The 14,976-nt window shown below is 49.0% G+C and overlaps 1 protein-coding gene across 3 annotated transcripts in view; it reads left to right on the forward strand.

The window, feature by feature from the left end:
• The first annotated feature begins 409 nt into the window (after positions 1-409).
• Wipf1 (WAS/WASL interacting protein family member 1) overlaps positions 410-14,976 on the forward strand; it is a 105,831-nt gene continuing 91,264 nt past the window's right edge. For 2 of the 3 annotated variants that reach the window (XM_060390443.1, XM_021649947.2), the window contains exon 1: positions 410-587. The gene's annotated coding sequence lies outside the window, so the exon portion shown is untranslated. Of the gene's footprint in view, positions 588-1,146; positions 1,204-14,976 lie in introns of all 3 variants that reach the window. The other variant, XM_060390442.1, reaches the window with a different exon arrangement.

Genomic DNA, 14,976 nt, shown 5'->3' on the forward strand with positions numbered 1-14,976 from the left:
CGGGCGGGCGCGGGGCGCGCGTGGCCCCTGGGCCTCGGGGGGTCCCCTCCGCTTCAAACACACGACCCGGCTTTTAAAGCGCCTTTGGAACTTCGACGTTTCTCAGAGCGGGGCCCCGGGGTTGGGGAGCGGAGAGGAGAGGACGGGAGAAGGCTCTCTCCGGGATGGGGGAGAGGACCCCACCCGCAGGCCCGGGCGGTCTCCGGGGACAGCGCCCCGGCTTGGGTACCCCGAGCCCGGCTCCCGGGCGCGCGCGGATCCGGACCCCCGGGCCTCCGCCCCGGGGCGAGCCCAGCCCGGGATACTGGTCCCCGCCGGGCCGGGCGGGCAGGGCGCGGCGAGGGCGAAGGGCGAAGGGCCAGCGGCGGCCGCGTGTGGCGGGGGCCTCAGGGGGAGGACGCGAGCCGAGGGGGAGGGCTCAGCGCTCGGCCAAGTTCCCGGATGGTCGCAGCCTCCCGGCGCCCAGCGCTTTTCCTGCCCGCCCCGGCCGGGCGCTGCGGACCCGGAGACGAGTTTCCCAGGGGGGGAGAAAAAAAAAGATGCCCCTCGCGCCGCGGGGCCGCCGAGCCGCCCGGAGCCGCCGAGCGGTAAGGGAGCCGCGCCCCGCCGGGCAGGGCGCGCCGGGGGGCCGCGGGGTGGGGGCGCGGGCGGGCGGGAGGCCGGGACCCCGGGGCCGTCCGCGCTCTCCCCGCCGTGCCCGGGCGCCGCAGCTGCGGCCCCGGCCCCCGCCGATGGCCGGCGGCTCGCAGAAGCCAGCCCTGGGGCTCCCGGGCGGCCCGATCCCGGCTCTGGGAGCCCCCGGATGCTCCTGGAGGCGCGGGCGGGCGGCCAGCTCTGGGCAGGGCTGTGCGCCCCAGGGCCTCTCCCCTCAGCCTTCCGACCCCTGCCTGAGCACGCTGTCCCCTTAGAAGAAGGAACTGTTAAAGTTGTTGGTGCAGAGGAAATCCGAGAGGGATGACCCAGATCCTCGGCTTGCGGCTAGACTTTGAACTCAGGGTAACAAAAGGCGTGTCTCTGTGCAACCTGGTTGGACCAGGTCTTCCTTAGTCTCCAAGGAATAGTCACCCCAGGGCTGTGGGTGTCCGGAGTGAGTGGGCCTGGTCTCTTTCTCTGAAAATTCTCCCTGCCCTTCACCTCCTTCTCCAGTTCCTGAGTGGAGCTGCGGATAGCGGCTCAGGGACGGCGGACACGTGTGCAGCTTGGGTAGGTTTGTTTATTTATTTATTTAGAGTTTCCATGCGATTTGAATGCTGTAGTTTCATGGGAAGTCACTGATGGACAGATTTTGCCACCCCGAGAACGCTCATTTCAACAGCGGATACATCACTTAAAGATGTCTTCCGTTTAGGCTGGCAGATCACCTTTTGACTTCTTAAAGAGAAAAAAAATCGTGCGTAAACTCCCAGCACTCTGCATCTTAGGGTACCCAGCTCCCTGCCTGAGTGTCCTAATCACCTGGCCATCGTTATTCACTCACGAGGTTGAGTCACTCAGAGACTTGGGGCCGGTGCTCCGTGTGGACCCCATGCACATCCGTGAGCGCCCATTGGCGCTGAGGAGAAGCTGCAGACTGGTTTTTGCAAATAATCTCACATCAGCTCAGCAACGTCGCCGTCTTCCCTGGGAAGCCATAGCTTCCCCCCCCCCCCCACCCCATGAGCGCTTTTAGATTGTGGGATGGAGAGCAAAGAAACGTGAAAGCAAGGTCAGACCAAATCCTGGGGCACTAGGAGGGATGGACTTATCTCCAGCTGGAGGCGTCTGCATCTTCTCTGAGTTGTTCGTCTCACACATTTGCTCCTGTGCATTTAGCTGCTTCCCAATGCCCTGAGACCTATGGTCGTGTCCCTCGGTTGGCAGCTGTCCACGACAGGGCATGAGGATACAGTGGGCTGACAGGGTATGAAGCAGCAAGCAAGTCAACACAAGGGTAACTCAGTCAGCGAGCATCCTCTAACACCAAGGCCAGGAGCAAAAGCGAACGGCGGGAAAGTTGGTCGTGAAGAGAAGGATGCCTGGTGCCTTTTAAGTTTATTTTGTCAAGGTGCTCTGGCCAGCCGCCAGCCAGCTTTCCTGAATGTGTAACTGTTTGAGTCACTGTCTCTGATCTCTGATGTGTGCCTTCCATGGGAAAACCAAGTATTTTATTCTTTTTATACTTTTATTCTCAAGTATATGAAATGAGCATTTTTTTTTTAATCTGTTGTTGTAACCGGCTTGTTCTCTAAGAACCTGGGGATCTGTCTCCCAGAGCTGGGGCCTTCCTGGAGCCTGTCCTCAAACGGAGAAGTAGATGTCTAATGGCTTCCATGCAGAGGCCCTCTCTGCAGCTGGTTCCCAGCAACCCACAGAGTTAGGCCAAGGGCCCCCCACATGCCAATGAGGTGGCAGTGGGACTCAAGCGTGCTGCCCTTTGAGCACTGAGGATCTCTACGAGAAGATTCAGTTCTGTTCTCTGCTGGGGAGAGGGGAGGCTTAGCTCGGAAGGTTTGCCCCCGGCCGCTTCTCATCACTACCAACAACCTCGTCTGAAATAGCAGGGCTGCGAGGCAGATGTGGTAAGGTGGAAAGGAACAAATACAAGGGATTTCAGGGAGTGAAATCACTTCCAGCTGGTGGGAATCCGTCCACCGCTGGTTGGCTCCCTCAGCAATTATTTAGCATTTTGTATGTGCTCGCCATGGAAAGATTCGAAGGCGAAGGCGCACTCAGGCTCTGCCCCGCCGCCGTCCCTGCTCCAGTAGAGAAACACCGGTGGTTTCACTTCCCTGGGACAAAGGACTTCCTCACGGAGCCTCATGGTGCTGCCTAGCCCTAACGCGTGTAGTTTCCCCTCACCCCGTGGGTATTAGGTCAGGCTGAGATCACCAACTGACTCATAAATAAAATAAAATAAACTCCACTTAGTTAACCGTGGTATCTTAACTGTGTGTGAGCAGAAGCTTACAAAGGCTTAACTCTGTGAGTGTGGAGTGAGGGCTGTCAGGTTCTGTTTTGGTTTGTTTAGGACAGGGGTGTCGGTGGGTAACCTTGGCTGGCCTGGAACCTGCAACATAGACCAGGCTGGCCTTCCTCCTGCCCCTCAGGTCCTGGGATTATGTGCACGAGCCTCTTGAGAGCCCACAGGTGATGCCAGTGTGTGCTGAGCACAGCTCCCACGTGGTTACTGCGTGGACCGTGAGGTCTACCTGATCTTGTGTGTGGTACAAGTACTCGGTCTTACAAGGTCTTTCTCTCTTTCCCCCTGAAGTGAGAGCAACAGTCTCCACACAGAGGGTTGCAATGAGGGTCATGAACTTAGCAGGCTATGTACAATGGTCCTGTTGGTGTTTGTGGGCCATTATCGTTAACACTATTATAATCAGTGTTAGTATGGGCACAACCAAATCACCTACGTGGAGGAGCTGCTTTTAGTATAAATTAACATGGAAACGGTCTCGTGGATGTCCATGGTGTATCGCGTGTTCCATATCTATCATGCAGCCCTAAGGGAGAGAAGAATCTTGATGTCTGGGTTGGCAGTAGGTTGGCAGTATCTGTCCACCCAGGAGCGTCTACTCTCTCCGGGTTTTTAGTGCAGATTAAGGACAGGGAATGCCGAGACAGCGTGCATCACTTTCTTAGCCCTTTGGCGCCGGGAAACACTTTCTGTCTTGTTGTGGGAGTCACATGGTAGAGTTCCTCTATAAGAGGGGAGAGTAACCAAGGTATTAGATGGTTTACCTCAGGCCAAGCAGCTTCGATCTCAGGTGTGGAGCCTCAGGAGCCCAAGCTAGTGGCCGAGAATATCATGGTTGCTAGTGGCCGAGAATATCATGGTTGCTAGTGGCCGAGAATATCATGGTTGCTAGTGGCCGGACATCTTAGGGAAACGCAGTATTACAGAGTCTGCCCGTTGGTCACAAAGACTTACTGAGATGTCAAAAGCAACAGGCTTTGCCACTCATTGAAAGAATGCAAGTAAGAATGAAGGAGATGTAATTACCTACGATTTTCGTATTGTAGTTTTGATTGCTATGATTCCTGTAAGACTGTCTCTGTGTAACTTAAAAAAAAAAAAAGATTTGTTTGTTTTTATGTGCATTGATGTTTTGCCGGCATGTGTATCTATGAGAGAGTGCCAGATCCTTTGTAACTGGACTCACAGACAGTTGTGAGCTGCCATGTGGGTGCTGGGAATTGAACCTGGGTCCTTTAGAAGAGCAGCCAGTGCTCTTAACTGTTGAGCTATCTCTCTAGTCCCTCCATGTAACATTTTGTTTTGTTTTGTTTGTTTGTGTGTGTGATTTTTAGAGGCAGGGTCTCTCTGTGTGGCCTTGGCTGTCCTGGACTAACTTTGTAGATGAGGCTAGCCTCAAACTCACAGGGATTTGCCTGCCTCTGCTTCCCTGCTGGGATTACAGGCGTGTGCCACCTCACCTGATGTAACATTTTAATGCTGTTTATTATAAATGTGTTTTGTTTCTCTTTAAAGAATCTGGTTTTTTTAGTATAATTCTTGAGGTTTTTTTTCTTTTGATTCCCTTTTATTTCTCAATTATACTAGTGCACATTTTTCTTTTTCTTTTTTTTTTTTCATGCTGAGATTTGAACCCAGGGCTTTGACATGCTAGGCAAGACTCTACACTACCATTATATTAAATTCTTTAAATTTTTATTTATGTACGTATTATTGGTTTTTTGAGACAAGGTTTTTCTGTGTAGTCTTGGCTGTCTTGGAAGTCACTCTATAGATGAGGTTGGCTTCGAACTCAGAGATGCGGCTGCCTCTGCCTTTCAAGTGCTAGCACTAGAGGTGTATCGCCACAGCCTGGCAATTATGTTAATTTAAGTGAATGAAATTCTTTAAATCTTTCAATGACTTTGGTGGCACCCTGTGCACCACAGAAATGCAAGTGTCTTTGGCGACCAGGATCTCGTGGAGCTGGAGTTAAAGATGGTTGCGAGCCACCATGTGGGTACTGAGCCCTCTCTCCTCCCTCCCTTCTTCTCTCCTTCCTATCTTCCTTCCTTCCTTCCTCCTGTGTCTCTTCTTTCTTCCCTGCCCCTTCCTTTCACATTACCACTCACAGGGTCCTTTAGTTGACTCATTTAATATTCATGCAATGCCGTGAGGTTCCTGTTTAGTGGGAAGCCTGAGGCTGAGCTGCGTGGCTAGTGACAGGGTTAGTATTCGGAACTGGGCAGTCTTACTCCAGACCCTGAACCCTGAGCTCTTCACTCTTCACTTGTACACTACTCTCCTCTTCCTGGCTTCAGCGAAACTGTGCTCCCCATTCCCATCTGAATACCTTTACGTCAGTCAGGTATTCAGTCAGTCCCCTGCCTTCTCCTCATTTCTATGGTGGGTTTACAGATGCCACTCCTAAAAGGCAGCTGCAGTGACATGGCTTGTTTACTGGTGGGAACGAAGGCTACTTAAACCTTAGGGGAATAGGTAGGGATTTCGGGGTGAGCATACATCATTGGCCAGGGCCAGGGTGCTGGCGATGCCTCATTTGCATAAGTAAACATTCCAGGTGCTCCTGGACTCCACCTTATAAGGAAAGTTTAACCTGGCTACCAGGCTACATGGCCTCTTCTGGTGGGCAAAGGTGGGAGCACAGGGCTTGGTGTGCTGGGGCACTATGCCCCAGGCCAGGCAGGCAGGGGTGGGAGCAGCCATCCTCCTCCTGCTAATCTCAGGATGAGACTTCTGGGGTTTGGACACGCTTCGACCCACTCTTGCTCTTGGTGGGCTCCCCTGGTCCCACACACAGACTTTTCAGATTGGTTACAGATCTCCAAGACAGAAACAATAGGCTTTCCACAAAGGAGCATAGCTAGAGGCACCTGGCAAGCATGGCTCGCAGAGCGAGAACTCACTCCTGCACCCTGATATGCCCTGCTTTCATGACTCGTTCCCCTCTGTCCGCTCCTGTCACTGTTAGCTTGGCCCTCACCTGTGCAGGATTTCTGCTCTGTCCTGTATTGCAGTCTTTCTGTCCTCCAACCCCACTGCATGTTAGCCTGCAGGCTCTTTAAAGCAATCACTTTTTAAAAACCTCCATTTTTATACTTCCTCCCTGGAAACGGTGGTTCGCTTATTAATGGCTTGCTAAGCGGTGGCAGATCTTTCACTGTGTCAGAGTTGGGGTGAGTGACTGCTCTGTGAAGTCAAAACAGGTCCTTGTTTTGCAGGGAACTCTGATCGTTTAAAGATGCTAGGAAACGCATTTCAACCTGAAACTGTACTTTCACCATCAGTGATCTCTAGAAAGTGACACTCATACACTGACTAACATTAACTGTCCTGTATCTTTATTGCCAGGATAGGAAATAGTCCTGATAACCCAGGATTTGTGTTCTTGTTGAAGGTGAAAATCATTATCGGAGAACCTAAGAGGTGATATTCTCTGTTTGACAGTGCTGGAGCAGCTGGGGGGAAAAGGGAGGTCCCTAAAATGAGGTGAATAGGGACAAAGAGCCCCTGACTAATCGCAGGAGTATGTCCCTGAGGTGACACAGGCCGACAGCCAGAACCATCCTAAAGGAGCACTCAGAAGTGAAGACCCAGGCCTGGGACCCCGCTACAAGCTCAGGTTAAGAAAAGTCCAGGGATGCAAGGTATTTTAGGAAACAACCCTCTCCCTCGAACTCATAGTGACTCATGAAAGGGGGGAAAGGTGGGGGACAGACGAGCCAATCAAGGGCGCCGTCCAGCCTGGTGTCCTCTCCTTCAGATCAATCAAAGCTGTTTCCCCCCAACTCCCACGTATAAAAACGGCAACCGGTCCTCTTGGCGCTCCATTTTCAGGTCCCCCCTCATTCGCTGAGAGCTTCTTCTTTCACTTGTGGAAAGTCTCCACTCATTGCCTCGTTCTTATTCTTGAGAGGCCATGGCTGATCCCGGACCTCTGCAGCAATGGCTGTGTCCGCTTCTTCACCTGAGTGTGAAGGCTCCACCTGTGGCTGAGACGTTTAAACAAAGCTGAAGGGCACCAGCCTCCCAGGCCACTGACTTCTTTTGAACTTGGGCCACAGCCATTTCTGTCAGGAAAATGATACCCGAAGCTGTAAAGGAGAGGCACGTGAAACAGGGAGTTCAAATCCAGTTTTCTGGGCTAGTGGAGTCAATTATAACTTTAAGTCAAAGTTGATTTTTACATGCTTTTAATTTTTCTCACGCCGGTAATACATACTCCTTTAAAATATGTCTATATAGGTTAAAATAGTCTCCCATAAGCGAAGCTTGTCACTTTAAATATATACATTCCATCTATCTTCTCTCTCTGTGTCACCTTGGCTGTCCAGACTGTTCTCCAACTCACAGAGATCCACCTGCCTCCGCCTCCCCAGGAATGCTGGGATTACAGGCGTGTGTGCCAACCATGCGCAGCTATGACTAATATTCTTGTAGTGAAAATAAAAAAATTATCACTGAGCAGTGAAGCATTTAGTATTTTGGGGCATGCCACTAACTCCTCCTCTTCCTCCAGCGCCATCAGCATTACATTGTGCTGGGAATCAAACCCAGGACCTTGAGCATGCTAAGCTCATGAGGTGGTGTGCCATTCCAGCCCTCCGTCCATGCTGTCGCTTAGAGCCTTGTAGCATTCTGAAGTTGGGATGTTTTTAATTAGTCCTCTATTGGCTATCACAGTCACTCATCAGGGCATTCATGCTAATCAGTGACTCTCAGCTCACCTGTTAGCTTTTGCTAATGATGCCCGCCCAACCAACCAGCCATTTGCTCTATGGCAAATGCATGCCACCCTTTACTGTTGAACCTGCATAGACCAATGGGCAGCTGGCTGAATTTCTTGGGTTTTGGCTGCTTGTGTTTCCAATGACCTCAACCCACTTCTTAAACATCCCAAACATTTTCTTGTTGATATATGCAAGAGATTGTGTATGTTAAACAAGGAAGTTAGATCTGCAAAGGTCAAAAAGAGCAGACTGACTCCGAGTGATACAATGTTGAAGTGTTACATTAGCCATCGAGTAATGCTGAGGAAACCTTGCGTCTCCCCTCCCCCAGCAGAAGAGATTTGCATGCCGCGGAACCTTGAGAAAACATGTACCCTGGCTATTTACTCTCTGAGAATGTAAACAGTGAGAGCAGTGTCTTGACCACAGTGGTCATGTGTTTGGGGATGGGTAGTTCAATAATGGAGGCAGTCAGATCAGCCCGGGGAAGTGGAGAGAGGCAACAGCGGGCTCTTAAACAGGCCACATCCCATCAACTCCCTCACCCACCATTAGGCAGGCAGTGGGTGTGACTTCCAGGAAGGACGATAGTAATGGATTGACCACGGAAGTGTTGAGTGTCGAGAAGGAAGAAAAGAATAAACCAGTTCTCGTCCCTGGATCTCAGACAGCAGGCTGAGGAACATTAAGACAAGCATCCACAATTCTTGATTATATTTTTGAGAACCTAAAAGTAGGCAAAATAGTTGAAGGCCTTTTAAAGACTTTAAAAATCAGTTAGGTGGTTTATTTTAGTCAGGGCCTGAGAGTGTCCATTACAGCTGGAATCTGATTATCATGCATACATTGCTAAAGAGACAACCCAGAACAGAAGTTTTAAATAATACTGGGTCTTTATAATAAACTCTCACATTGTCCTTTTTGCTAGTGTTAGCTTTACTTATTTTCAAAATTCACATTTTGTCCGAGACAAATAAAAAAATTAGGTTGAGGCTTTATGGAGCTTCTGTTATTGTAGATTTGAGAGCTAGAAATTTATTTTTTTAGACAGTATAATCCTCTTTTCCCTTAATCTATTTTTGAAGAGGAACTAGAATCAAAGGAAATAATCACTCATGATTGAAGAACTGTGAGTATAATATTATGGTCTTATTTTAACAGTAAAATTCCTTTGTATGTGGAAATCTTTTTTTCTTTTTTAAAGATTTACTGATTTATTTTAATGTATATGAGTGCTCTGTTTTCACGAACACCTGAAGGGGGAATCAGATCTCATTACAGATGGTTGTGAGCCACTGTGTTGTCTCTGGGAACTGAACTCAGGGCCTGTGGAAGAACAGCCAGTGCTCCTAACCACTGAGCCATCTCTCCAGCCCATATGTAGAACTGTTCAGTTGATCCTCTCCATTTGCTATGGTGAAACAAGGTATTTTCCCCCTTGGAGCTTGGGAGAAGTTTTGTTTACCGATAGGCAGGCTTTCGGCATTTGTGTTGTGGTCTCAGCCAAACATGAGGTTCTGGCACTTTTCGAAATTTAGAGTTTTAATTTGTTCAGATCACAAATGATTATGTGCCTGCTAGCTGAAGAGATGGCTCAATGGAGCACATTTGAATCTCCAGCGCCCACGTAAAAGCCTGGTATAGCCCTGCATGCCGGTGACCCTAGCATTGCTTGGTGAAGACAGGCAGATGCCGGAAGCTCACGCCAGCCAGCCTGGCAGCTTTAGGTTCAGTGAGAAACCCTGTTCCAGATAAGGTAGAGGGCAGCACCTGCTGTCTTCCTCCGGCCTCCTCATGTACACACACACACACACACACACACACACACACACACACACACACCTGTACATCTCACACAGACATAATTTTTGAAAAGACAGAGAAATATGTCTAAAAGTTGATTTTCTCCTCTCTCTGAAGTTCTCACTCTTACAGTCAATCAGTCTGAGTAGTGCTGGCTGATAACTATTGATAACCACATTCCCACAAACAGACTTTTGTACTCAAAGCAAATTCTACATACTAGTCTGTTTTCTTTTCTTTCACAGCACTAGGGATTAAACCCAGGATCTCAAACATGGCTAGGCAAGCGGTCTGCCAGTGAGCCCTACCCTCAACTCCAGGCTACAATTTTTTGAAACATAATAAAGATACATTGTAGACATTCTCTATGATTAAAAAAAAATCTCAGTTATAGCACAAATGTTTCAAACTCTGTAACTTATCTCCACATTCTCCACATTCATACTGTTTCAAGTTTTCTTCTGCAACAGTAGTTCTGAGAACATGCTCTACATGTGTGTGTTTGAACATGCTAACACAGAGAAGCTTTTGTTTCTGTGTGTTGGTCCCTGCAGTGGTTATTACTTTCCAAGTAACAATTCACAGTCTGTAACAATTCACAGTCTCGCTGACACTATTTGAAACTTTGTTTTCCTACCCTCTTGCCACACAATTCATTTTAGAAACACAAACTTGCTAATCTCCCTTTTCTGATTTGTTTCGAAGGATTCTGTTATGGAACCGTTGTCAATTTCTCTGCCTGGAGGAAAAAAAAAAAAAAAGACGATCATTTGAATTGTTCATGCCTCATCTTTTTCTTAATTTTTTACATGTGTATATGTTTGTCTTCTAGAACAAGAAAAGAAAAACTTGTGCCCAATCTCACAAAGCTTGATTGTTCTGTGCTAAACTAAAATAAAACACTTAATTTCTATTTATAATAAAGCAAATAGAGACCTTTCAATCCCGATTTTCTCCTTCTAAATGTTTATTATTTAAGACCTTGTCTCAGGAAATAAAAATGTTTTAATGGGAAGAACAGAAACTGACCAAGTACAAAGTTAGAAATACTTAAGGAGTCTTAAGCCTCCAGAGCTAGTCCGGGCTCCCGCTTGAATCCAAAACTCTGGAGACAAAGGTTCTTTGAAACCTTCGATGTAGGCTCTGCAGAAATTCCACACAGAGGAACAAGTGAATCAGAGCAGGTAGAGACTGAAACCTGGACTGCTGTTGAAAGCCCCCGCCCTCCTTGCCCCTGCTTATTTTCCTGGGAGGTGAGACTAGATCCCACTTCCCCTGTCCTTGTCCTCGCTGAGTTCATTAAACAATTATTTGTATAGAACTCCAGCAGTACACTGGCTAATCAGAAACAGCTGTACAACTGCAGTCGTTTATAGGAACAGAATAACTAAATCAATCAGCAAGATTTTTTTTGTGTCTGAGTAGGTCAGGCCAGCCTTGTGTTGTCCAGAATAACAGCGTTTTGTAACTAACCTTATACAGATGTGGGGGGAAAAGAATCACTGGACAGCAGAAGTTGGAATTAAACATGAGAAAACACTGTGGGTCCTTGATGCTACCAGACTAAAGTGCTACTGTATCTTTAATGTTAATCACTGCTTAGAAGGCTAGGAAGATTCATAAAGGGACATTCTGTTTAAAACAAAGACTCTTCTCTAAGGGCTGGGTCCCCAGGGTAAGGCTGAATTGTCCTTGTCAATGTCTCCAAAAAGAGGTCCGTCCATTCTGCCAGACTTCCAGGACTGACACAAGTCCAGGGCCTCATGCTAAGACAACTTTGTAGGCCAGGCAAGCTGACATGTCTGCTAGACCACGTCAGACATGGGGACGTCTGTCTCCTAGGAACGCTGAGCCAGGGTCCTATTGTGGTGAAGAGCGTTCCTCTGACCCATGTGTCCTTGCACAGCAGCTGGGTGCGTGCACAGAATGTGGCCTTATTCCTGGGGCTTCAAGTGGTCAATATGAACGGAGACTCCAGGTCTCTAAGGTGGAAGGCTTGATGATGGGAAATGTCCGTGCTCAGGAGCTTCACCTGTGCTTCAGTTATGAAGAATCCTGGCCCCCTGCAAGGTCACATACCGATCTGCCCCCACTAAGCAGAGTTGTAAGCTTGGACTGGAGAGAGGGTGCGCTGTGTTGGGTTTTTTTTAGCCATCGAGTTGTGGAGAAAAAGACCTTTCCACCCACATCCTCTTGCTATAGAACACAATCAAACACTGAAATGTGCAGACCTTGCCTTCTCTGGGGGCCTCTATGCTGGTACCTAACGGCAGCTGTTCTCTTTGCCCCTCTGCTTCCGGTCCTCCACTCCCACCAATAACCAGAGATAGTGGAGACGCTGGAAATTGGTGCTCTTCTCAGATTTAAGACTCAATTATCAACCGGCTCGGCGACACAGTCCCATTCATACCCTCTGTCAAAGGTGGCAATGGAAGGAGCAGGGCAGTAGAGGAGGAACACAAACGCTCTCACCTTTTTTGCATGAGAGTCAGACCAACTTGACAGTGATGCATCACTATGCAGGAGAGTCCAAGGATCTGTAGGTCTCTCTGGTGGGACAGACTCCTCAGGAACAGTCCTGAGCGGGCACTGTTAACTGTCAGTCAGATCTGAGGAGCGTGGAATTTGGCTGTGCCTTTTTTGTTGTTGTTGTTAAGTAATAAATAAGGGAAAGAAGCAATTTCTCACTGAGCGAAGATAATATATGTGTAACATGTAACGACCAAGTTAGATTTTAGCAACTTAGACATCTTCATTTATGCTCTGTTCTGAAGAAGAGACACAAACTGGAACCATGCTCTTCCTGCAACAGGAGGCTTTTAAGTAATATTACTTTTCTAATACTTAATAGCTGTGTTATATTGTTGTACACCATATGCTATAATAATATTACTTTCTTTTGAGATGGGGTCTCTGTCACCCTGTCTGACCTGGAACTTGCTATGTAGATCAGACTTGGCCTTGAACTCACAGAGATTCTCCTGCCTCTGCCTCCCCAAACGCTGGGATTAAAGGTATGTGCCACTATGCCTGGCCCATAATAATACTTTTTAGAGTATTACTGGTAGAGATGAGGCTTGACCTAAAGGCACGGAAGATTTTGTATCACATACAGTAAGAATCAGAACCCCACTCACTAGGCCTACACACATCCTTCATTACCTACCTTTGCGTGCACACGAACATTCAACCCGAACCCGTCTTCCACACCATGTGTGTGCACCCTCACGCACGCACGAATCGCTCTAGGAAGCACTTCAGCTCTGACCAGGAAGCGCCGACGCCATACTTCCTTGGACAAGCCCGTGTATTGCTGCGGGTCTCTCTCTGTATGTAAAGGCATCATTTCCTGATGAGCAGCGCTCTGAAGTGAGTGTCCCAGGGCGAACCTCACAGGCAGGGCCTGCGTGCGCGGGATGTTTGCCATGGGGCAGCACCGTTGAGAGTCTGGCCTGCGGTTGGTGGCCCGTGGCCTTTGCTTGCCATTTTTACTCACGTTGCCGGTTTGGCTCAGCTCAGACAGCCGGCCAGTGAGAACTGAGCGCTGTGCTTGAAATCGCGAGACTGGTGCTGGCGGCACAGGGCTTCCGCTTGCGCGGGGGAAGGTTCCAGCTCAGCACACTGATGTGTGGTTCCCCTGGAATCTCAGATGCCCGAGAGAGAGGAGTAGAGTCCCAGCAGCCTCGGCTCATCCACTAATACAGAGATGGCGAGGGAAACCCGGGAGGTTCCTGGTAACGGAGAAGGTGCGGCCCAGCAGTGAAAAGACGACAGGAGCCAGGTTCTTCTGAGCTTCTAGGAGAGGCCCAGCAGGAGGGCAAGGAGGGAAGAGAGGGAAGAGCGGCGACCTAATCTTCTTCAGCAGGGACAGGAAGCCCCTTGTAACTGAGCTAGCGGGTGGGGGTAGAGCCTAGAGCCGTCCCCACCCACGGGTTTGGACCTACTGATCTGAAGGAAGCACACCTTTGGGGGTACCCATCTCATGCTTACTCCGGTTCATCCCTTCAGGAGGCTCCCTCTGCCTCTGCGCCTTGCAAGCTCTCTGCCATCTTTGTGTTTTAGCTTACGTGTTCTTTTTCCAATCATTCCCGTTGCCTTTCGGCATGGCATAATCCTTGATCTCTCACATAGTCTGTCGAGTGCCTGTCTCCCCATGGGATGGGGAGATGCTTGAAGGTGTAGAATCACAACTCTTCACCTTTCTTTCCCCCCAGCGCCAGAGTGCTTAGCCCGATCGGAGGGCTCAAAGCCACCAGCTGGATGAAACAGTGTGTTCTAAAGCTGTCACTTTGGTTTGACCTTCTTTTAAACAGCTTATTAACAAGAACTTGGGCCATGGAAGTCTTAAGCAACTACTGATGCCAATTAAACAAATCAAGATCAAGGAACGTAGCACCTCTCTTTTCTCCTGGCTACCAGTGCAATTCTAAGCTCAATATACCAAAATTTTACTTATTTCATTGATAACAAAGAGTTGGCCATCTCCTAATTTCTTCTTGATCTGGGTACTTCTCAGTAGTAGTTTGGCAAGGTCTCAGAAATTGGGGTGAACCAATTCTATTTAGATTTCCAATAGTCATTTTTAGAGAAATTATGCCACTCTAGTAACAACGCTGTTTCTTTTGCATTTATTTGTTTTTCACTTTGTATGTATCTGTGTGGGTATATGCCCTGGTTTGGTGTGCAGGCGAAGGTCAGAGCACAGCTTTGGGAATCTCTCCCCCTCTGCCATTTGAGTCCTGGGAATGGAACTCAGATTGTGAATACCTTTCTCCAGCAGCCGCTGTAGCAGCCCAACAACAGTGTTCTGAATCTCCTGAAACTTTGTTGGTGCCACGCAGCTGCTCTGGAAGAGTCTCCAGTTTTGGATGGGGAATTTGAGGTTAATTAATTTTGCCCAGCGTGTCACTTAACAAACGTGGCAGGGCTGAGAGCCAGTCTAGGTCAGGTGCCTCTAGTCCAGTCTGAGCTCGGAAGCTCCCCTTCCTGTCTCCTCAGGAAACTGTGGAAAGCTTAGGTGGCCCAGGTTTCTTCGGACAGCCAGCTGCCCACTGGCATGATGTCCTGGGGCTGTGACCTGGGCTTTTTGTCCTGTTCACCTGCAGACTTCTAGGGCAGGGCCACCAACACACTGAGCCTAGGGTAGCTGGGGGTTTCGGAGAGCAAGCACTGACTGCTCTGCTCTGTGTTGGTGGTTTGGATCCGGCACTGACTTTGTTCCAATCAGCTGTGTTAACACCTGCCGCCGCCTATCGCTGACACATCCTGAACACCGCTAAGGCCGAAGCAGTCCCCAGCCGGATGATCCTAAGATCTGTCTGAGACTGCTCACATGGTATTCAAGTAAAAACTGCAGAGCGCTCTGATTTCACTAAAATCTGTAACCCGTGCGGAGATTGTTTTGCCATTTGGCAGGTGGAGAAGTCAGGTGTCCCAGACCAGTTGGTTACAGAGTAGAGACAAGACCATGGGCCTGCTGAATTC

This window comes from Meriones unguiculatus, chromosome 8 (genome assembly GCF_030254825.1).
Source record: "Meriones unguiculatus strain TT.TT164.6M chromosome 8, Bangor_MerUng_6.1, whole genome shotgun sequence".
Classification (NCBI taxonomy): domain Eukaryota; kingdom Metazoa; phylum Chordata; class Mammalia; order Rodentia; family Muridae; genus Meriones; species Meriones unguiculatus.